We start from the raw sequence: 22,801 nt of genomic DNA, 5'->3' as shown, positions 1-22,801 counted from the left end.
CAGCGTCAGCATAACCCGTTCTGCCTGTTAGAAATGCAGACTCTCAGGCCCGGCCCAGACCTCCTCAGAACCTGCACATGAACAAGGCCTGCCGGCCTCACACGTCACACTGGAGAAAAGCGGAGAGTTGAAGCAGCTTGTTGAAAATGCCACGCCTGATCCGAGACAGCCTTCAGCTTACAGGCCGTGTTCTGGCCAGCTCACCACACTGACCTTGACTCTTGGGATCACGTAACACAGCCTGCAGCTGGACAACCCCTCCAGCTGCTGTGATCGCCAGAAGTGGAGCTCCTGGTGGGGCTAATTTAATATCAATGTAGCACCGAAGAACTGAGGCCTTCGAACTGGGGTGTTGGAGAAGACTCCTGAGAGTCCCTTGGGCTGCAAGGAGATCCAACCAGTCCATCCTAAAGGAAATCAACCCTGGTGGCTCAGACAATAAAGAATCTACCTGCAATGCAAGAGACCCAGGTTCAATTCCTCGGTCAGGAAGATCCCCTGGAGAAGGGAATGGTGACCCACCCAGTACTTTTGCCTAGAGGGTTCCATGGACAGAGGAGCATGGTGAGCGACTAGTCCATGGGGGTCACAGATGAGCCACTAACAATTTCTGCTCTGGTATGACCCACCCAGTTAAGGATGGTTTTTCCATTTTAAGTGGTTGAAAAACATCAAACAAATAAGAATTTCATGATGTGAAAATTACATGAAATTTAAATTCCAGTACCTATACATGAAGTCTTACTGAAACACCACCATGTTTTAAAATGTGCACATTCCCTGTGGTTGCTGCTTGTTTGGAGGCCTGAGTGCTGAGTTGCCACAGTGAGCTTGCGTGGCACGGGTGTTTCACCGGCTGCCTGGTGGCCTGCGGGGGGCAGTGAGCAGTGAGTCGACAGTGTTTTCAGTGCTGCGTGGGGTACCGTGTCACATGCTTATTACCAATGTCAAACCAGCCATCATGTCAAAACAGAGTGGCTTTCGAATGTCACTGCTTTTAAGGCACGGTGGAGCATGGGTTATCTCCCTCCTGAGTTGGGTGACAACATACAACAATATGGAAGCTGTCACATTACAAAGAATACAATCTATGTTGGCATTTCCAGGTAAACTACTGGTAGACTACTATGTTATCCATCAAAGTACTTCTAACTCACAAGAAAGCAATGGATGGTCAGAAAAGTTAGAAAATTTTAAATTGATTATCTAATCACAGACTTTCTCCACAGAAGTAAAAAATGAAAATGAGGCTGCAACCAGAGTAAGTTTCTGACTGGTGTATGTTAGCCAGTCTAGGAAAGCCAGTTACCTATGGTGGGTTAATTCAGTCAGGTTTGATTCAGCAGCTGGAGAAACATCATTGGAGAAATTAAGCTTGTCTGGAACTACCAGGCTTTCAATGATAACCGTCTAAAAACAAAACAAGACAGAACACCTGAGTTACTTAGCTGCACCGTGATCTTAGTTGCAGTATGTGGGATCTAGTTCCCCAACCAGGATTCAAACCCAGGCCCCCTGCATTGGAAGTGCAGAGTCCTAGCCACTGGACCACCAGGGAAGTCTCTCAGTGATGACAGTTGCTCAAAGTGTTAAGGAGATAGGAACAACGTCAACAGTCAATTAAAAAAGCAAATGGTTTTGAGTGTTTTCCCCGACTCCTATTACAAGAGTTGACATACATTAGTTTATTTGAAGAGTCTGTGCCAAGTTGTAAATAACTGAAGAATTAGTCTTTGTTAGTGGCATCATTGACTCAATGGACGTGAGTTTGAGCAAACTCCGGGAGATAGTGAAGGACAGGGAAGCCTGGTAGGCTGCAGTCCATGGGGCTGCAAAGAGTCAGACATGACTGAGCGACTGAACAACAACCTGTGTGTAGCAACTACTGGCAAAAATATTTTCAAAGTTGAGAAAACTAATTCAGTACAACAACCTGAAGTGGAATCTGCTAAGATATGTTATAATTGATGGTGAAAAAAAATACATGAAGTGGAAAAGGCCTTAAAAGGACAAACTTGGGAAGCTTGTGATAATATAGGGTGTTAAACCTTAGGATTACCCGTTGTAGAATTTAAATCAACAGAAATTATGTGGAATATAGTTGAATCATGTGTTACTGAACCAGTATTATGAACTGTGAACTTTAGTTGCTGCTGTGGACTTACCTGTCAACAGTTGGATGAATTTTTGTTAGAAATAGTAGCTGAAAGTCCTGACCTGGCCTATAACACAGTCTTTCAGTGGCTTAGTAGTCGTAAAGTTTATTTCAATTTTTTAAAAGATTTTATTTATTTTTTAAAGTTTATTTTTAAATTGGAGGGTAATTGCTTTACAATGTTGTCCTGGTTTCTGTGGTACAGTAATGTGAATCAGTCATAATTAAACATATATCCCTCCCTCATCCCCTCCCCTATCCCATTCATCTCAGTTCAGTTCTGTTCAGTTGCTCAGTTGTGTCTGACTCTTTGTGACCCCTTGGACTGCAGCACGCCAGGCCTCCCTGTCCAACACCAACTCCCAGAGTTTGCTCACACTAATGTCCATCGAGTCGGTGATGCCATCCAACCATCTCATCCTCTGTTGTCCCCTTCTCCTCCTGCCCTCAATCTTTCCCAGCATCAGGGTCTTTTCCAATGAGTCAACTCTTTGCATCAGGTGGCCAGAGTATTGGAGTTTCAGCTTCAACATCAGTCCTTCCAATGAATATTCAGGACTGGTCTCCTTTAGGATGGACTGGTTGGATATCCTTGCAGTCCAAGGGACTCGCAGGAGTCTTCTCCAACACCACAGTTCAAAAGCCTCAATTCTTCGGCGCTCAGCTTTCCCATTCATGTAGGTTGTTGGAAAGCACCAGGTTGGGTTCCCTGTGCCATACAGTGGCCTCCCACCAGCCTTGCATTTTAAACATGATAGTATATATGTGCCAATACTACTTTCTCAATTCGACCCACCCTCTCCTTCCCCCACTGTGTCTACAAGTCCATTTTCTATGTCTGAGTCTCTATTATTTCCATTTTTGAGCTCAGGACCATGACTGAAATTGTTCTGAATAAGAAGAACTACCCTCAGCCATCACTGTCAAATGCTAAACAGCTTTGGAAATTAGCCTTTGCTTCAGATTTGATAATATATCAATTAATTCTGTCTAAAATCAGAAGGGAAAACAGTGCTTAAATGTGGAATTCACACTATGGTAAAGTCATTTCAACAAAAACTAACATTACTGAGATCACAGCTAATATTAACATGTCAAAAGTTGAAACACAAAGCCAGAGTTCCAGTCCCACACACATTAGCAGTGAGTGCGTGCTAAGTCACTTTAGTCGTGTCTGACTCTTTGGGACCCCACAGGCTGTAGCCCGCCAGCCTCCTCTGTCTTTGGGATTCTCCATGCAGGAATACTGGAATGGGTTGCCATGCCCTCCTCCAGGGGGAATCTATATTATCTGAGTTCAAACAGCAGCTCCACCAGCCGTTTTTAGACCTTGATGTAAATCCCAAAGAAACGTCAAATTTCAAGCTTTGAAATTTCCCAAAGAAATGTGAAATGAGCCACATTTCAAGATCCATTTAACTGCAACTAAGGAGTTTCCACACAACCTTCAGTTGAAGTGATTAATCTGCTAAAACGCAAACATCAAGAGAAAAATGTAATAGAATTCTACAAATGTCTTTCAAGTGATAAATATGCTCAGTTAAAAATCCTGTGCTCATGGACCAATACCAGTGTGGGGAGGTACCTGTCCATGGGAAGACACTTCCAAAGATGAGATATGTAAAATTTCATTACAAATCAGCATTAGCAGATAAACGTGTAATTAATCTTGATAAATCTAGCTTTGAACTTCAATTAAGTGAAACATTATCCCCCCTAAGGATTCAAATTATTCTCATTGCTAGACCTCTAGTACCAGAAAGTTATAATTATTACTATATTTTACTTTCGCCAATGAAGTTTTTTCTTTTATTGTGTATATATAAATCCTATGCAATATCCTGCATTTTTGTCTCTTGGCCCGGAAAACCTAAGACATTTAATATCTAGTGTCTTAAAAAGTCAGTCTTCCCCTACAACAGGTGACGTGAGGAAGGAGTAAGTGGGTTCAGCCTCAAAAAGGCAGGTTTGAGGGGGTAGGGGACTCTTCGGCCCCACTCCCAGAAACAATCTCTGCTCCCCAAGGAGTCTCCGGGCCGTGGTCTGTTGCTGCGCGAGCAGGCTGTGTGCAGAGAACCACCAGTGGCCCAGCCGTGTGTCCCGCAGCATGGAGTGACAGGCCAGGCTGTGGCTCAAAGCTTGTCTGCTGACCACGTGTGCCCTTGGGTGCCTGACCTCGGCTCGTTTGCCCGTGCAAAGGCAGTGGGAGGTTTACTTTTTTCACCCGGTGCCGACCAAGTCTCCGGTTCTCTGCAGACATTAACCTGTTGTCCAGCGATTCAATTAAATTCTGACACTATATGCCTGGAGTTGGGCTTTCCAGATGGCACTCGTGGTGAAGAACTCAGCTGCCAGTGCAGGAGACAGATGCAGGTTTTGATCGGGAAGATCCCCTGGAGGAGGGCACGGCAACCCACTCCAGTATACTTGCCTGGAAAATCCCATGGACAGAGGAGCCTGGCAGGGCTACAGCCCAGGGGGTCACAAAGTGTCAGACACGACTGAAGCGACTTAGCACGCACCCGCACCTGGAATTAGCGTCAGATTCTGCAGGTTAAAGGGGGTTCAGGCTCACAAGACAGCCCCCACTTCAGGTGCCAAGCGCAAGTTCTCAGCCTCCTGTACTTCTGATCAACCAGGGAACTCAAGCTCTGTAGGTCTGTTTCCTCATCTGTAAAATGGGGATGAAGCTATGACCCAGCTCGTGGGGTACTGTGGGATTAAGTGAGTTAATACGCCTGAAGTGCTTAGTACCTGGCATAGAGCAGAGCTTAGTAACTGTCAGTTCTTACGGGTTTTCCTCCAGCTGCTTGGAAAGGACGGTTACCTGCGGCTCAGTAACTGGTCTATGGTCACAGAGCTACTCATGTTGCAGTCCGTTTTCAAGCCTCGGTCTGCAGACTGAGCGAATTTCCCCAGACTGCTTCCCAGGAAGGCGTCCACCCCACCCCAGCTCTCTGTCTCACCTCCCACACCCCCACCCTTCCTTTACCTGATTAGCATTCTCACAGACAAACGTGACCCTCTTCATTTTAATACTCTGTCCTGTCGTGCCCGGATATAGCTTAAGGTTCTGGAAAGTTCGTTCAACAGCTGCCACCCTCCCGGCCCACTGACTCGCAGCCTCCCGTGTGCCGGCTTCACCAGCCTCTCAAATGCACCTGCACCAACCTTGGCCCCTTCAGTGATGCCATCCCAGTCCTCCTTCCATGACCCGAGGCCCTGTCTGGGCTCCAGGGCGCCTGTGTGTGCCCCCAGTCACCCACCTGGCACCCGTGTTAAAGGTCACAGTGTCCGTCCACTGAGCACCTGGGAGGCAGGGGCCGTGTCGCTTCCCCCTCCCGCCAGTGCCGAGAGTGAAGTCAGGGCAGGATATGGGGTGCAGGCGGAATAAAAGGATGGAAACACTTGCTTCCTGGGAAGAAAGAGAATATGGCCTGAACCGTGAAATCTCTTCCAAAATCATTGTCATGTTTGTTTCTTTGGGACTCCTGCAAGCAGGAAGCAGCTCACAAAATCACGGACCCTCTCGGACCCGGCAGGACGTTCTCAGGCTGCAAACAGGAGCCAGCGACCTCCACCCCTCTGACTTTAGGGAAACAGAGGGGTGCTCCTCCTCCGTTCATGGTGTCAACTGAGAGAACACACAATGTAAGAGTTACAAGTTTAGTTCTATTCAGGGACCTACCAACAGGCTTTATTTTTTGGGGCTCCAAAGTCACTGTGGACAGTGACTGCAGTCATGAAATTAAAAGACGATTGCTCTTTGGAGGAAAAGCTATGACCAACCTAGACAGCGTATTAAAGAGCAGAGACATCACTTTGCTGTCAAACATCTGTCTAGTCAAGGCTATGGTTTTTCCAGTGGTCATGTATGGATGTGAGAGTTGGACCGTAAAGAAAGCTGAGCGCTGAAGAACTGATGCTTTTGAACTGTGGTGTTGGAGAAGACTCTTAAGAGTCCCTTGGACAGCAAAGAGATCCAACCAGTCCATCCTTAAAGAGATCAGTCCTGAATATTCACTGGAAGAACTGATGTTGAAGCTGAAACTCCAATTCTTTGGCCACCTGTTGTGAAGAGCTGACTCACTGGAAAAGACCCTGATGCTGGGAAGGATTGAGGGCAGGAGGAGAAGGGGACGACAGAGGATGAGACGGTTGGATGGCATCACCGACTCAGTGGACATGGGTTTGGGCAAACTCCAGGAGTTGGTGATGGACAAGGAGGCCTGGTTTACTGCAGTTCATGGGGTCACAAAGAGTCGGACACGACTGAGTAACTGAACTGAACTGAGCCTTCTCCCCTTTCTTGGACTAACTTTCAACCCTGGAGCGTGACCAGGCTCTCCCAAGCCACTGCGGCTTTCGAATAAAAAATAACTGTGGTGACAAGCCGGGGTGTCTCTGGTTGGGCCCATGCCCCGCCCTTGCCTGTCCCGGCCGGGTCCCCTGTCTCCCCAACACCCCTCCTGTCCCTGGGCACCCTGGCTGCTCTCCAGCAGGGCCTGAGAGACTCTCTGGCCTTCGCCTTCCTCGTGGCCGATCCTCACGTCTGCAGAGCTGAGGTGGTGAGCTGCGCTGAGCGCCCAGTGCTCCGTCATAGGGCTGCCCTGTCCCCAGGGCGGCGTGGGGGAAGCTTTGCGCGTGTCCACTGCAGGACACCTTCCAGACACTTCCACTGGTTTGCTGCTCCTCCGATCTGACTTCCGGGCCTCGCCCTCCTTGGGAGAAGTTATTTCCTCCTTCCCTTTTGCAGAAACCCCTGGCAGCTGCCTGGGCTGGCCTTTGGGGCAGTGGCGTGAGTGCTAAGCCACATTAGGCTATGTTTGATCTCTGGTTAGAGTGTGATTTGGGTGCTCTTGAAGGGCATTTTATAGAATATTTTTCATGACAAAATGTAAATTAGAATTTAGTTTTTAACTGTGGTGAGGACAAAAAGGTCATGAGCTTCCCAAACTAGAAGCATTCAGACACTTTTTGAATTCTTACGATAATATACCAAAATCACTTTAATATACCTTTTGCCGAAAACTTTATTTCACCACAAATTACTTTACTAATTTGCATCTCTAAAAAATGACAATATTCTGCTTAAACAAACAAAATTAATAATAATACCTTACTGTCTCAAATACTAGGTCTGTGATCAAGTTTCCCCATTGCCCCAAAATATATTTCACAGCTGGTTTGTTCAAGCTAGGATTCAATCAACATCAAGATGTTGCATTTAGCTGTTCTGTTTCTCAAGTCTCCTTAGATCCGGGGTGGTTTATTCTCTATGTTTTGGATGATAGAAAAGTTTTCCTCTATGGCTGATTCATATCAATGTATGACAAAACCCACTGAAATGTTGTGAAGTAATTAGCCTCCAACTAATAAAAAAAAATAAAAAATAAAAAGTAAAGGAAAAAAAAAAAAGAAAAGTTTTCCCCACTCTGATGTGTTTAATAGTTTCATTTTTTACATTAAAATCTTTGATCCATTTGGAGTTTATTCTACTGTGTCTTGTGAGACAAGGATCTGATTTTGAATTTCCGCAAATGGCTATCTGGGTGTTTCAACACATTTTATTAAGAAGCCCATTTTTCCCCCATTAATTAAAGATCTCACATGTATTCTTTGTCAAATGGTAACTGTCGTAATTACTTGGGTCTTTTGTACCTTCTAATGTATGACATTAGTTTGTAAGTCCATCCACATGCCACAAGTGCAGCTGTTTCCGTTACAGAAATTTTAAGGCATGTTTTAGTATTTTGCAGGCTAGTGGTCCCACTTTATCTTTCTTTTCATCATGGTTTTACCAGTTATTCTTGCTGCTTTATTTTTTCCTATAGGACTTTTAGAATAACTATATCTAATTTTAGAAGAAAATTCTGTGAATGATGAATTGACTTGGGAATTCTGGGGATGAAGATTTAACTTCTTTGATGTTGAGTCATCTTATCTGAGAGCCTGGTATGTCTTTTCATTGGTTAAATCCACTTTTTCATTGGTCTTTCAGGAGCATTTAAAATTTTTTCTCATGTAAGTTTTACACAATTCTTTTAAATTTTATGCTGAGATATTTTTCCTTTTTTGCCTGTACTATAAGTGAAATTTTCTGTTCTAATTAGTTACTATATGAATATATGAAGGCTATTTATTTTATGGTATTTTAATGTTAATTTTATATCTTTGCTAAATTCTCTCGTTTTTATAGTAGTTTGTTCATGGAGTCTTGTATTTTTCTAGTATGCAATAAGGGCTTCCCTGGTGGCTCAGATGGTAAAGAATCTACCTGCAATGTAAGAGACCCAGGTTTGATCCCTGGGTTGGGAAGATCCCCTGGAGAAGGAAATGGAAGCCCACTCCAGTATTCTTGCCTGGACAGTTCTATACACACCGGAACCTGGCTGGCTACAGTCCATGGGGTCACAAAGAATTGGACATGACTGAGCAACAAACACACAGTATGCAATAAGATCATCTGCAAACAGGGATGTTTTCTATTTTCCTTGATCTTTTTGTTGTTCTCTCATCTCATGAGATGCTGAAACTGAAGCTCCAATACTTGGACCACCTGATGCCTAGAGCCAACTCATTGGAAAAGACCCTGATGCTGGGAAAGATTGAAGGTGGGAGGAGAAGGGGATGACAGAGGACAAGATGGTTGGATGGCACCACCGACTCAATGGACATGAGTTTGAGGAAGCTCTGGGAGGTGGTGAAGGACAGGGAAGCCTGGCGTGCTGCAGTCCAAGGGGTCGCAAAGAGTCAGACACGACTGAGCGACTGAACAACAACCACATCAAATGATGTTGACCAATCATTCCAGTGCAGTTACTATCTTACTCCTGACTTCAGTGAGAATGCCTCCAGTGTTGCCTCCTTAAGTAAGCATTCTTTCTCTTTTTGCCTTAAACTTGACTTCCTTTATAATTAGTGCAGTTGTACCAGTCATCTCTGGATTAGTGTTTGCATCATATATCTTCTACTCTCCTTTAATTTCAGCCCTTCTGTATCTTTTTGTTTTCTATGTACCTTTTGTCAACAGCGTATAGTCTGGATATAGACTGGATATATTTTTATCTAGTTTGAAAATCTTTTTGTTTTTAATTGGAGCTTCAATCCACTTTGATTTAATGTAAGTGCTGACATATTCGGAATTATATATTATTTGGAATTGCACTACATTATCTATTCTTTCTTCTCCCAGTGATTTCTATCTACATGTGATTTTCTTCTTCATTTGGATTGATTGCATATTTTTAAATTATTATTCTATTTTCTCCATCAGTCTGGAAATTATCCAACATTCTACTCATGGTTACCATGGAGATTTGAAAGTGTGACACTCATTTATCAAAGTCCATCCTAAAGGAGATCAGTCCTGGGTGTTCACTCGAAGGACTGATGCTGAAGCTGAAACTCCAATATTTTAGCCACCTCATGCGAAGAGTTGACTCGTTGGAAAAGACCCTGATGCTGGGAGGGATTGGGGACAGGAGGAGAAGAGGATGACAGAGGATGAGATGGCTGGATCGCATCACTGACTCGATGGACGTGAGTTTGGGTAAATTCCAGGAGTTGGTGATAGACAGGGAGGCCTGGCATGCTGCGATTCATGGGGTTGCAAAGAATCAGACACGACTGAGCAACTGAACTGAACTGAACTGAATATTGTTTAAGCACTTCACCCTCTTTCTAGACAATGCCTGGATCTTAGAATATTTTTAACTGCACGCACTTCTCAATTTACATGGTATTATTGTCATATTTGAATTCTATTTTTAGCCCACAGTAATTTGTATTGCTTTTTATGAAGTCAGCTGTCAGTAGGATTTACCCACAGTAAAAGTCACCCTCTTTCATATTCTTCATTCCTTCCTGCATGTCTGAGCATCCAATTAGGACTATTTTCATCTGCTTGAAGGACACCGTTCAGTTTTTTTTTGCAGTCTACTGATAGTGAATTATTTCAATTTTTGATATTTGAAATTATCCCTTACCGTTATTTGGAGGAGGCAATGGCGACCCACTCCAGTACTCTTGCCTGGAAAATCCCATGGATGGAGGAGCCTGGTAGGCTGCAGTCCATGGGGTCTCGAAGAGTCAGACACGACTGAGCGACTTCACTTTCACTTTTCACTTTCATGCATTGGAGAAGGAAATGGCAACCCACTCCAGTGTTCTTGCCTGGAGAATCCCAGGGACGGGGGAGCCTGGTGGGCTGCTGTCTATAGGGTCGCACAGAGTCGGACACGACTGAAGTGACTTGGCAGTAGCAGCAGCAGCTTACCTTTATTCTTATAACGGGTCTTGTTTTTAACTTTTAACTTTTAAACAATTTCAAGATTATTATAAAGTTACAAGCAGTGTAGAAAGTTCTCATTTACTCTTCATCCAGTTTCCTCTAAAATATATGTTCTATAGCCATAATACAATTATGAAAATAAGGAGATTAACATTGGTACTATACTATTCACCAGTCTACAGCCTTTATTCAGATTTCATCAGTTGGCTCACTAATGTTTTTCCTGGGCCAGGATCCAGTCTAGGATCATACATTGCCTTTAGCTGTCATATGTCTCTCTTTCTCTCTCTTTTTTTGTTTTTGACCTCCCCATGCATCACGTGGGATCTTAGTTCCCCTACCAGGGATCAAACCTGCACCCCCTGCATTGGAAGCGTGGAGTCTTAACCCCTGGACCACCAGGGAGGCCCGGCTGTCATCTGTCTTTAGTCCCCTTTACTCTAGGACAATTCTCTGGTCTTTATCTTTCAGGACCTTCACACATTTGAAAAGTTGGACACGACTGAGCTACTGAACCGAACTGAACTGAACTTTGAGACTGTGTATTCATTACTTCAGTCAGTCAGTCAGTTCAGTCGTTCAGTCGTATCTGACTCTGTGCAACCCCATGGGCTGCAGCACGCTAGGCCTCCCTGTCCATCACCAACTCCCAGAGCTTACTCAAACTTATGTCCATTGAGTCGGTGATGTCATCCAACCATCTCATCCTCTGTCGTCCCCTCTCCTCCCGCCTTCAATCTTTCCCAGCATCAGGTATTTTCCATTGGTCAGTTCTTCCCATCAGGTGGCCAAAGTACTGGAGTTTCAGCTTCCGCATCAGTCCTTCCAATGAATATTCAGGACTGATCTCCTTTAGGATGGACTGGTTGGATCTCCTTGCAGTCCAAGGGACTCTCAAGAGTCTTCTCCAACACCACAGTTCAAAAGCATCTATTTTTCGGGTCTCCGCTTTCTTTATAGTTTATTACTTAACACTACATAACAAGGTATCCCTAAAGTTAGTGGCTTTAAAATAGTAATCATTTATTATCTCCATTTCCTTGGGTGAGGAATTTGGGAGCAGCTCAATGGCACAGTTCGGCATGGGGTCACTAAAGCTGTGGTTGTCGTCAAGAATGTCCATCAGGGCTGCAGTCATCTGAAGGTTCAACTCAGGTGGCAAGTCTCCTGCCACTATATCTCCCCTCCAGACTGTTGATAAGCGGTGTCAAGGACTCCCTAAATTCAGGCAGGAGCCTCCTTTCGCCACCGTAGGGGTCTCTCCCTGTGTTCCCAAAGCATCCATATGATATAGCACCCAGCTTCCACCAGGTCCAGTAAGCCGAGAGCTTTATTAGGTGGAAGCTGCCGAGTCTCTCTGACTTACCAGTCTGTCACCTCCTCCCTATCTTACTGGTTACCCCTAAATGGGAGGGGTCTGCACAGCAGCCTGAGCACCGGGACCTGGGGATCACCGATGGCCGTCTCCAGGGCCCTGGTTCCTCTGGGCTTTTGACACCGCCATGTCAGTCTTCTTCCTTCTCCATGAGAGGTAGCTGATGTCTGCTGCAGAATTGTTTTCTTAGCCTGTGTGTCAGTGTCCGTCCAGAACACAGAAACCACACAGACATCTGCACAGGCCAAGCTTAGTGAAAAGACATGTGATCTGGAGTACGGGGGGAAGTATTCCTGCCTGGAGAATCCCGTGGACAGAAGAGCCTGGCAGGCTGCAGTCCTCGGGGCCGCAGAGAGTCGGACATGACTGAGATGACTTGGCCCGCACGCTCTGGGGAATCAGCTAAGAGGATGCTGGAGCATAGAGGCACAGGGACGTCCCTGCTGGTCCTGTGGTTAAGACTCCGTGCTCCCAGAGCAGGGACGTGGGTTCGATCCCTGGTCTGGGAACTAAGATCCTCCATGCACAGTGCAGCCAGCCACAGCAACGACAGCAGGAAGAGCGCAGAGGAACAGCTGGTAGAGGTGGCAGGCACCACCCCTGGGACTGAGACGAGTCTCTTCGGGGGTGAGCGTCAGACCCCAGCGGAGCAGGGTTCATTCCCCAGCAGGACTTGCTTGAAACGCACCCTCCAAAAGGAGGCACCACGTCTCTGAACCCCACCTGCTGCCTCAGGAGATGCCACAGAGCCCTGCGGTAGGAGGCGGCTGGCTGGCAGCCCTCTCGATCGAAGGCACCACTGCCAAGGGTGGAGGGGGTGTCTTTGCGGCCCTGGGCTCCCCGCTGCCTCACCTGGGAGGGGAATGAAGAAACAGGCCAAACAGGGTTGGCAGAGCGCTTCCGTGTCCATGGATGAGGCAGTGTGACCCCGTTCTTACGAAGTGCGACTGTCATCGGCCTCATCCCGGGGGGACTTCACCACCCCTCCCCTCTGTCCCTCCAACCTGGACTCTCTTGTTCTGAAGCCGGTCACCTCCCCACCCTGTGCTCAGGGCGCTGGGGGTACCGAGCATCCTTCCTGAAAACTCAAAGACTTGCTGCCTTCGGTTCTACACAGACCAGACTGGCAGTCAGTTCGCCTTTGAAGAGAAAGTGAGGATGCACCTGCAGGAGTTTGGTGACCAGGGACAAGGGTGTTGGAAAGGGGAAACTGAGGAATTGAGTTCTTCGAGTTTGGCTTTTCATTTGCTTCCATCCTCAAAAGTACTAGCCATTTATGGTTTCAGGCTAATAATTCTGTTTAGTACAGGCAAGAAGGATTTGATGCCTGTGGTCAGAGGCTGTCAGTGGGGATGAGATGGACAGTTTGTTGATAACAGCCTTGTAGAAAGAATGAGCAGAAGCACCATAACATGAAGGGGAGAGACATCAATTGTGAGACTTGTTCACATATTTGAGTTGGAATTCGAAAAAATAAGTGTGCTTTTCCAAATCAAAGGAATAAGTCAAGTCTGACAAGGGGAAGAAACACTAAGAAGAGCAATCAAAACAAGGGTCTTTGGCATTAAGAACGCTTCTTTCATTCGGGTTGACCTGGTGGCTCAGTGGTGAAGAATCTGTCTGCAGCACAGCAGACCCAGGAGCCACAGGTTCGATCCCTGGGTCGGAAAGATGCCCTGAAGGAGGAATTGGCAATCCACTCCAGTATCCTTGCCTGGGAAATTCCATGAACAGAGGAGCCTGGCGGGCTACAGTCCATGGGGTCACAAAGAGTTGGACAGTTTTTAGCGTCTAAACAGCAACAACAGCTTTCATTTGATGATATGCGTTAGGTAGACTCTGGGAGGTTTCAGGTCACTGTGAAGCTAAGAGGCTTTGGCGTTTCCTTCAGGCCCCGGCGTTTCTTGGAGGAGGGGTCCGCAGGTGCCTCAGATGCACAGTCCAGCGTGGTAGATGCAAGGTGCGTGTTATTAACGAGAGTTCACTGCTTATTTATAGCCTTTATTTTTAGGTAAAATATATACAGGGTGAAATGGACAAATATTAAATATGTATTTAATGAGTTTTGACAAGTGCATACAACTATGTAACCAAACACCTGTCAAGTTATGGAAACGACCATCGTTCCGGGAAGGCCCTTGATTACCCCCGCTCATCAGCCCCTACCCACGGTCCCCAGAGGGAACTATTGTTGGGATGTTACACTACACATGAACTTCTTCTCAAACCTCACATAATGGAATAATACACTGTATACTTCGTTTTAATTACGTTTTCTTTCACTCAACATAATACACTTTAATAGCTTTACTGAGGTGTAGTTTTCCTTTAGCGTGAATTTCACTGATTTTTTACATAATTTTGCTTATTTATTTAAGGTGGTGCTGAGTCTTCGTTGCTATGCAGGCTTTTCTTTGGTTGGGGTGACCAGGGTGACTCTGTGCGGCGGTCTGTGGGCCTCTCAGGTGGTGGCCGACGGGCTCCGGGCTGCTCGGGCTTCAGTCGTTGCAGCAGGAGGGCTCAATATTTGCAGCTCCCAGGCTCTAGGGCACAGGCTCAGGAGTTGGGGCTCATGGGCTTAGTTGCTCTGCAGCATCTGGGATCTTCCTGGATCAGGGAGGAAGCTGTGGCTCCTGCGTGGGCAGGTGGATTCTTTACCACTGAACCACCAGGGAAGCCCGAATTTCACTGATTTTACGTGTATAGTTTGATGAATCAGTAAATTCAGAATCCAGTCTTCTCCAAAAGTTCCCTCTTGCCAATTTGCAACCCTTCCCTGCTTTTCTTCAAGTCAACTATTGGTCTTCTGTCTCTATAGTTTTCCTTTTCTAGAAATTTCACATACATGGATTCATATAATATAGAGACATATGTGTCTGGATTCTTCCACTGAAGTTTTTTTAAGATCAATGTATCTTTTCTTATATGATTTCAAAATCATAGCTATATTTTATTTTTATTTTGCTGTATGTCTTTCATTTACCTATTTTTTCTGTTGAAACATAGTTGACTTATAATGTTCTGTGAGTTTCAGGTATGTAGCATACTGACTCAGCACTTTTGCAGATTATGCTCCATGATGGGTTATTAAGACAATGTCTAAACTTACCTGTGTTATACAGTATATTTCTGTTGTTAACCTCTTAAATGGTTTTAACATTCATTCAAGTTGCTACACGTATTGGTAGTTAATTCCTTTTATTGCTAAGTAGTATTCTATTTATAGATATACCAGATTTTAGTTGTTCCTTCATTAGTTGATGGATTTGGCCATTATGAATGTTGCTGTGAACATTTGTGTGCATGTCTTTTGTGGACATACATTTTCATTTCTTATGAGAAATGGAGTACAATTGCTAGGTCATTTGATAAACATTTAATACTTCAGGAAATTTCCAGGTGGTTTTTGAAAGTAACTGTACATTTTACATTCCCACCAGCAATTTATGAAGGTTCTAGTTTCTTCACCTCCTCACTAACATTTGGAATTTTTAGTCCTTTGATTCTAGCTATTCTACTAGGCCTATAATAGTATCTAACTCTGGTTTTAATTTGATGACTAATGATGTAGAACAATTTTTCAAGTACTTATTTGCCATTTGTATACCTTCTTTGGTGCAGTGTCTATTAAACTTTTTAATGGATTGACTTTTTATTTTTTTTGACAGCACCTCACAGCTTGTGGGATCTTAGTTCCCCGAACAGGAATAGAACCTGTGCCCTCAGCACTGAAGGTGTGGAGTCTTAGCCACTGGAACACCAGGGAATTTTTAGTTCTTATAAAGTATTCAGGCTTCCCTTGTGGCTCAGCTGGTAAAGAATCCACCTGCCATGCGGGAGACCTGGGTTCGATCCCTGGTTGGGAAGATCCCCTGGAGAAGGGAAAGGCTACCCACTCCAGTATTCTGCCCTGGAGAGTTCCAAGGACTGTATAGTCCATGGGGTCACAAAGGGTCAGAAACAACTGAGCGACTTTCACTTTCACTATAAAGCATTCACCTCCAAAATGACCAAGCAATTCCACTAGTAAATATTTACCCACAAGAAATGAAAACACATGTCCACTAAAATAGTCATACAAGGATCTTCATAACAGATTGAACCCAGGTCTCCTACATTGCAGGCAGATACTTTACTATCTGAGCCACCAGGGAAGCACAAATTAGTCGCTCATTCATGCCTGACTCTGTGAGACCCCACAGACTGTAGCCCGCCAGGCTCCTCTGTCTATGGGATTCACCAGGCAAGAAGAGTGGAGTGGGTTGACCTTCCTTTCTCTAGGGGATCTTCCTGGCCCAGGGATCGAACTCTAGTCTCCTGCATTGTAGGCAGATCCTTTACTTCTGAGCCACCAGGGAAGCCCTATTTCTACTAGTGAAAATGTATAAACAACCTACATTTCCAAGCCTAGGAGAGTAGACTGTGATACATTCATACAACAGAATAGTACTCAGTGACAGAAGTGAGCAAACTCCTCATACATGAAACCGTATGCATGTTAAGAGCATTATGTTGGTTGAGACAAGTGAGATGCAAAAGAAAACACACTATTTATATGATGCTCTAGGATATGACAGACTAGTCGATGCTGGTAGAAACCACAACAGTGGTTTTCTGTGGGGCAGAAAGATGAACAGGAAGGACATGAGCAAACTTCCTGCAGTGATGAAAATGCTCTGTTTCACTACAGGGGCACAAGTCCCACAGGTGTATCGAGTTGTCAAAATTCATCCAGTGGTATACTGAGGGCCTGTTCATTCCACTTCATGGGAATTTTATCTTAACCAAATAGAAGGAAAAGGAATAAAAACTAAATGAACAGACCTAACACATTTTGATTAAGGCTTTTGAACTGTGGTGTTGGAGAAGACTCTTGAGAGTCCCTTGAACTGCAAGGAGATCCAACCAGTCCATCCTAAAGGAGATCAGTCCTGGGTGTTCATTGGAAGGACTGAAGCTGAAGCTCCAATACTTTGGCCACCTGATGCGAAGAGCTGATTCATTTTAAAAGACCCTGATGCTGGGAAGATTGAGGGCAGGAGGAGAAGGGGATGACAGAGGATTAGATGGTTGGATGGCATCACCGAATCGACGGACGTGAGTTTGAGCAAGCTCCGGGAGTTGGTGATGAACAGGGAGGCCTGGCGTGCTACAGTCCATGGGGTCACAAAGAGTTGGACATGATTGAATGACTGAAGTGAACTGAACTGAACACATTTAAAAAAGATGAAAAATTCAGTCTCAAATGTACAGTCCTTGGTAAGGCCATCTTTGAGATGCAAGGGGCACCAAAAATACTTTTCAAAAAGCAAGACCACTGAGTTATACAATGATAATGGGAGGAAGAAGAAGTTATTTTGAAAAAAAAAAAAAAGCAGGGCTATGAGTAGTTTCTGAGAAAGGTTTATAAAGGTCAAAAGTCTCCAGTCAACCACGTTGCATTCACACTACTGACTTCAGACGTGTAATAAAGTGAAAAGGGTGCTCACAATACTTATATTTATTATAGAATTACCCAGCACGACAAACGTAAAATGGATGTATCTAAACTTTTTTTTTTTTTTAACTGCAGGCCCTTTTCTTTGAGGCAGCATCAAGACTCCAAAGTAACTTAACCTTCAGGTGGAGGTTACCGAGTTTCTTTCCAGGATGGCTTTGTATCAGATTGGGTGCTGGGGGTGGGATTCTATCTCTGGACTCTCCTCAGAGATCCAGAACTTTCTATCAAAGACTAGGCCTACACATGTCCAGAGAGATCAGGGACCACAGCCTTCCTGTCCGGGAGCAAGTGCTAAGGAGTTCTGGAAGCAGACAGATTGGATGCTCAGTCATCCCCAGTCTGCTGGCTGTGGGCATGATTCCTACTGACCCTGGCCCTGCTTTCCCCAGCCATCTTTGTTGCCATTGTTCAGTCGCCAAGTTGTGTCCAACTCTTCGAGACCCCATGGATTGCAGGACGCCAGGCTTCCCTGTCCCTCACCATCTCCTGGAGTTTGTCCAAGTTCATGTCCATTGAATCCGTGATGCCATCCAACCATCTCATCCTCTGTCATCCCCTTCTCCTCCTGCTTTCAATCTTTCCCAGCATCAGGGTCTTTTCCAATGAGTCAGCTCTTCACATCAGGTGGCCAAAGTATTAGAGTTTCAGCTTCAGCATCAGTCCTTCCAATGAACACCCAGGACTGATCTCCTTTAGGTGGACTGGTTGGATCTCCTTGCAGTCCAGGGGACTCTCAAGAGTCTTCTCCAACACCACAGTTCAAAAACATCAATGCTTCTGTGCTCTGCTTTCTTTATAGTCCAACTCTCACATCCGTACATGACCACTGGAAAGGTCATAGCTTTGAGTAGACGGACCTTGGTCGGCAAAGTGATGTTTTCGCTCATTAACACACAGTCTAAGTTGGTCATAGCGTTCCTGCCAAGAAGCAGTCATCTTCTAATTTCATGGCTGCAGTCACCGTCCCCGGCCCTCTACTTGCAGCCACCCCCACACCCCCACACCCCACACCCTTGCAGCTGGGGTTGCCTTCCCCGGAAGGAGGCAGCTCGTGCCGTTGGCGCCCCTCGGGGGCTGTGGCTGGAACTGAGACTTTGAGTCTCAGCCCAGACACACTCCATGCCTGCAGTGATGTCCTCGTGTTACTATTTCACAACCAAACTGAGCAAAGACCCCACAGCTCTGGAGGCTCACCCTGAGAAGTGCCCCTGGGCTGTGGCCAAAGATCAGAGAGGAAGAGCCTGCAGAAGGAAAGGCGGTGACCTCTGACTGCGAGGACAGCCTGGTGTGTCTGCTGGAAGGGGCTCTAGGAAATCAGGACCTTCACCGTGGGGTCTGCGACTCCCGTGGCCCTGTGGGTGGTGTGTCCTGCCTGCCTTGCAGAGAGAGAGGAGGAGAGTGACATAGGCTTGCTGCGCGCTAAGTTGCTTCAGTTGTGTCTGACTCTTGGCTACGGACTGCAGCCCCCCAGGCTCCTCTGTCCTCGGGATTCTCCAGACAAGAATACTGGAGTGGGTTGCCATGCCCTCCTGCAGGGGATCTTCCTGACCCAGGGATCAAACCCGCATCTCTTATGTCTCCTGCATTGGCAGGTGGATTCTTTATCTGCTGAGCCATCAGGAAAGTCCCTGGTTCACACACTTACTTCATCTCATTAACTGTCAGAACCATCTGGGGAGATAAGTGGGCTAATTCCCGCTCCACAGATGAGGAGCCCAGAGGGATGGAGTGGCTGGATCATACAGGCTGGTCCTGTATACTGGCTGGTCCCGGATCATACAGCCAGGCTCCACCCCGGCTGGGGAACTGTTCGGGCATATGTCCCAGGGCCGCCCTGTATTGTCCCAGGACCCAGGGGAACCTGGCCTGAGAAGACTATGGATCCAATGGGAGCTCCCCGAACTACTCCAGCATGAACATCTTCCAGAAGGATTCTCCACTGGGCAATGAGGCAAGAAATTTACGGCTCTGCCTGATTAATGGGCCAGGCAGTTAAGAGTTCTTTGCCAAGCTGTGAGCATAATTTAAGGAACCGAGGCAGGAGGAAAAACCCATAACTCACATCCTTTAAGGGCTCTTAGAACAAGAGACACATTGGAACATTGAAAACGTCTCTGCTCCTCGGGTCAAAAAAGACCTGTGTGTTTCTGGGCATTTCGGTCAAAGAACAGGGAGTCCAGATGAATGCACATGGCAGAACAAATGAGGAAAATACTTCTAGGCTGTAAATTTCTGCTTGACGTTTCCTTCTTTATTTTCTGACCGGCTTTGGTATTTGTTCAACCACGTCCTGACTCTTCACGCCTCTCCCCACACCTTGTAAATGCCACCCTCTTAGCTGAGTAATTTTTCATTGGCTAGAGTTGAAATGCTGCCAGGAAAGTGGCTTTGGAGACCTTAGACATGGAGCGACAGGAGGCAGAGTGGAAGAGTCCCGGGATGGGAATAATTTGAGTCCTAGATTCTCTTAAACTATGTGATTTTGGAGGGGGGCACTTCATCTGTCTGGAGCTCAGTTTCCTTTTCTGTAGAGAGTTTGGACCCATCCCCCTCTTCAGTTTGAAAGTCCTGTGAATTTCTTCCAGACATGACAACCCACAGTAATTTCATCATTCAGCATCTGGAATTAACACTTGCCCTCTGCTGAAACCCCAGAGCATTTTATCTCTGTGTTAAAAAGTGACATGTATTACTTTGTATTGCAACTTCTAGTTATCTGTGGGTATTTTCTTTTCTTTTCCTCTCCCCACCTGGACTCAGAGTGCCTTGGGCAAGCTATGTTTTTCCTCTTTTGAACCCCTCCCAGTCCCTGCATGGCAACCTGTCGCTCAGTAACCTGCTGGTATGAATGAAAATGAATGAATGAGTGGAAACGGCCTCTACTCACTATTTGTCCTGAGACTGGATGACTTTGAGAGTGAAGGTAAGGAAGGAGTTTATTCATATAGGATGCTTGTAAGAGATCCAGGCAGGTGGGCAAGGGAGTGCCATGCCCAGAACTTGGTGGGGCTACAGTTTTATTTGTTTTTGTTCCATCACGTAGTTGTGTCTGACTCTTTGCGATCCCATGGACTGCAGCGCACCAGGCTTTCCTGTCCATCACCAGCTCCTGGAGCTTACTCAAACTCATGTCCATTGAGTTGATGATGCCATCCAACCATCTCATCCTCTGTCATCCCCTTCTCCTGCCTTCAATCTTTCCCAGCATCAGGGTCTTTTCCAATGAGTCACTTCTTTGCATCAGGTGACTAAAGTATCATAGCTTCAGCTTCAGCGCCAGCCCTTCCAATGAATATTCAGGACTGATTTCCTTTAGGATTTACTAGTTTGATCTCCTTTCAGTCCAAGGGACTCTTAAGAGTCTCTTCCAGCACACAGTTCAAAAGCATCAGTTCTTTATGGTCCAACTCTTACATCCTTACATGACTACAGGAAAAACCATAGCTTTGATGATATGGACCTTTGTTGGCAAAGTGATGTCTCTGCTTTTTAATACAATGTCTAGGTTTGTCATAGCTTTTCTTCCAAGGAGCAAGCATCTTTTAATTTCATGACTACAGTCACCATCTGCAGTGATTTTGGAGCCCAAGAAAATAAAGTGTGTCCCTATTTCCATTTCTCCCATCTATTTGCCATGAAGTGATGGGGCTTCCAGGTGGCTCTAGTGGTAAGGAATGTATCTACCAGTGCAGGAACTGTAAGAGACATGGGTTCGATCCCTGGATGAGGAAGATTCTCTAGGGGAGGGCATGGCAACCCACTCCAGTATTCTTGCCTGGAGAATCCCATGGACAGAGAAGCCTGGAGGGCTACAGTCCAGGGGGTCACAAAGAGTCAGACATGACTGAAGTGACAGAGCACAATGGGTTTAGATGCCACGATCTCAGTTTTTTTGGATGTTGAGTTTTATTTAAGCCAGCTTTTTCACTCTCCTCTTTCACCTTCATCAAGAGGCTGTTTACTTCCTCTTCACTTTCTGCCATCCGTGTGGTGTCATCTGCATATCTGAGGTTATTGATATTTCTCCTGACACAGGTTTATAATCAAAGGAAAAGCAAGGGCAGGGGGAGAAGACCACCTTCCTCCTCATTCTTGAGTGGATGTCAAGCTTCCATCAGCAGCTCCTCCTTCACGTTGGGTGGGGGCGTTTTCTTGTCCTTATGTGGTCAAAGTGGGACTGTCATGATCCTACTCAAATCAGCAACAGGGTGGTATGTGGTAAAAATGGCAAGTCATCTCAGGTTTTAGTATACTGTCACCTTTGCCTTATATTTTTATTTTTAGTGTGTGCAGAGGAGCGCGTCCTAGGAATCATTAACTTACAGAGCTCACTGGTCAGGATGCGGGTCTCGTTACTGTTGTTTTATTGTTTGGGGGCACGTCCCATGCTTCCTTTTCATGGTTTTGTTGCTAAGCAAAGCCTGCTCAGTTTTGTGGTTAAGCACACCGGCTTCCTCGAGTGATCATTAACTTACAGATCTCCCATACTTTTCTCTCGACTCACAATCCCCTAGGGGACGATTTAATCATCTACTTTGTCCCTTTAACACTCTGTCTCTATCAACTTGATTTGCTTACAAAAAGTACATCCTTTCTGTTTGATAAATTTTAACATGTGTTTCAAAATGCAGAGTTAGAAGTACATTTTATTTTTGTAAGATACCCAGAGACAGAGGAGCCTGGAGGGCTACAGCCCAGGGGGTCACCAAGAGTCAGACTCGACTGAGCACACACACACACACACACACACACACACTATTTTAGAAGACTCATTAAAACGAGTCTTTCTGATATCACACTTTAAATCAAAGCACCATGTTTTTCAAGTTTTCTGGAAGACATTGCTTCAGAGATTTCATCATGGCTGCTCCCTCCTCTCTGTCTCAAACTGATCACGTGAATTATTTTTGAGCAATAATTCCCCCGTCCCTGTAGCCATGATACACCCACGGGTGTTGGGCCCGAACAGGTTGGCTGCCTTTGCCGATGGAATATCAGCACATGTGATGCAAGCAGAAGTCTTGCATGCCTCTCTCCTCCCTGGGGCTCCTGCTACTTCTCAGGACAAGAACTAGGGGAGGAGACCAGAACCCACACTGCAGCCTGGATCCCCCTGACCTCGGGAAACTTGCAACACCATCTACAAGTCAACAGATATGGAGTGCTGGGGTTGTGTGTTGTGCAACAGTGTTGCAGCAATAGTTGACCTGGGTGACAGACTGAAGTCATAGTGGAGTAATCACAGTTCAGGCATATAAAAAAAGGAGCTGTCTGGTCTCAGACATGTCCCTGCACCCCTGAGAACTTGAACTTTCTGTGAACTGTACCAAACTCAAGAACCTCATCAGCTATTTTTAAAACACCACCTGCCAGTTGCAAACTTGTGGTCTCAAGGATGTTTTCCCTTGTAACTATGTATCCATCTTGGACCCCAACCAGTCCTTCCTGGTGGCTTCCATTAGGACGTTTGATAAACAA

General features: G+C 45.7%; 1 non-coding gene across 1 annotated transcript; it reads right to left on the bottom strand.

Moving 5' to 3' along the window:
• Positions 1-1,485: 1,485 nt before the first annotated feature.
• TRNAG-UCC lies at positions 1,486-1,558 on the bottom strand. Its single transcript has one exon. It is a non-coding gene; the product is annotated as a tRNA-Gly (tRNA).
• Between the last annotated feature and the right edge of the window lie 21,243 nt (positions 1,559-22,801).

Source organism: Cervus elaphus, chromosome 19 (genome assembly GCF_910594005.1).
Source record: "Cervus elaphus chromosome 19, mCerEla1.1, whole genome shotgun sequence".
In the NCBI taxonomy this organism is placed as follows: Eukaryota; Metazoa; Chordata; class Mammalia; order Artiodactyla; family Cervidae; genus Cervus; species Cervus elaphus.
The sequence above is the reverse complement of the archived record's forward strand: the minus strand, read 5'-3'. Positions and strand labels throughout refer to the sequence as shown.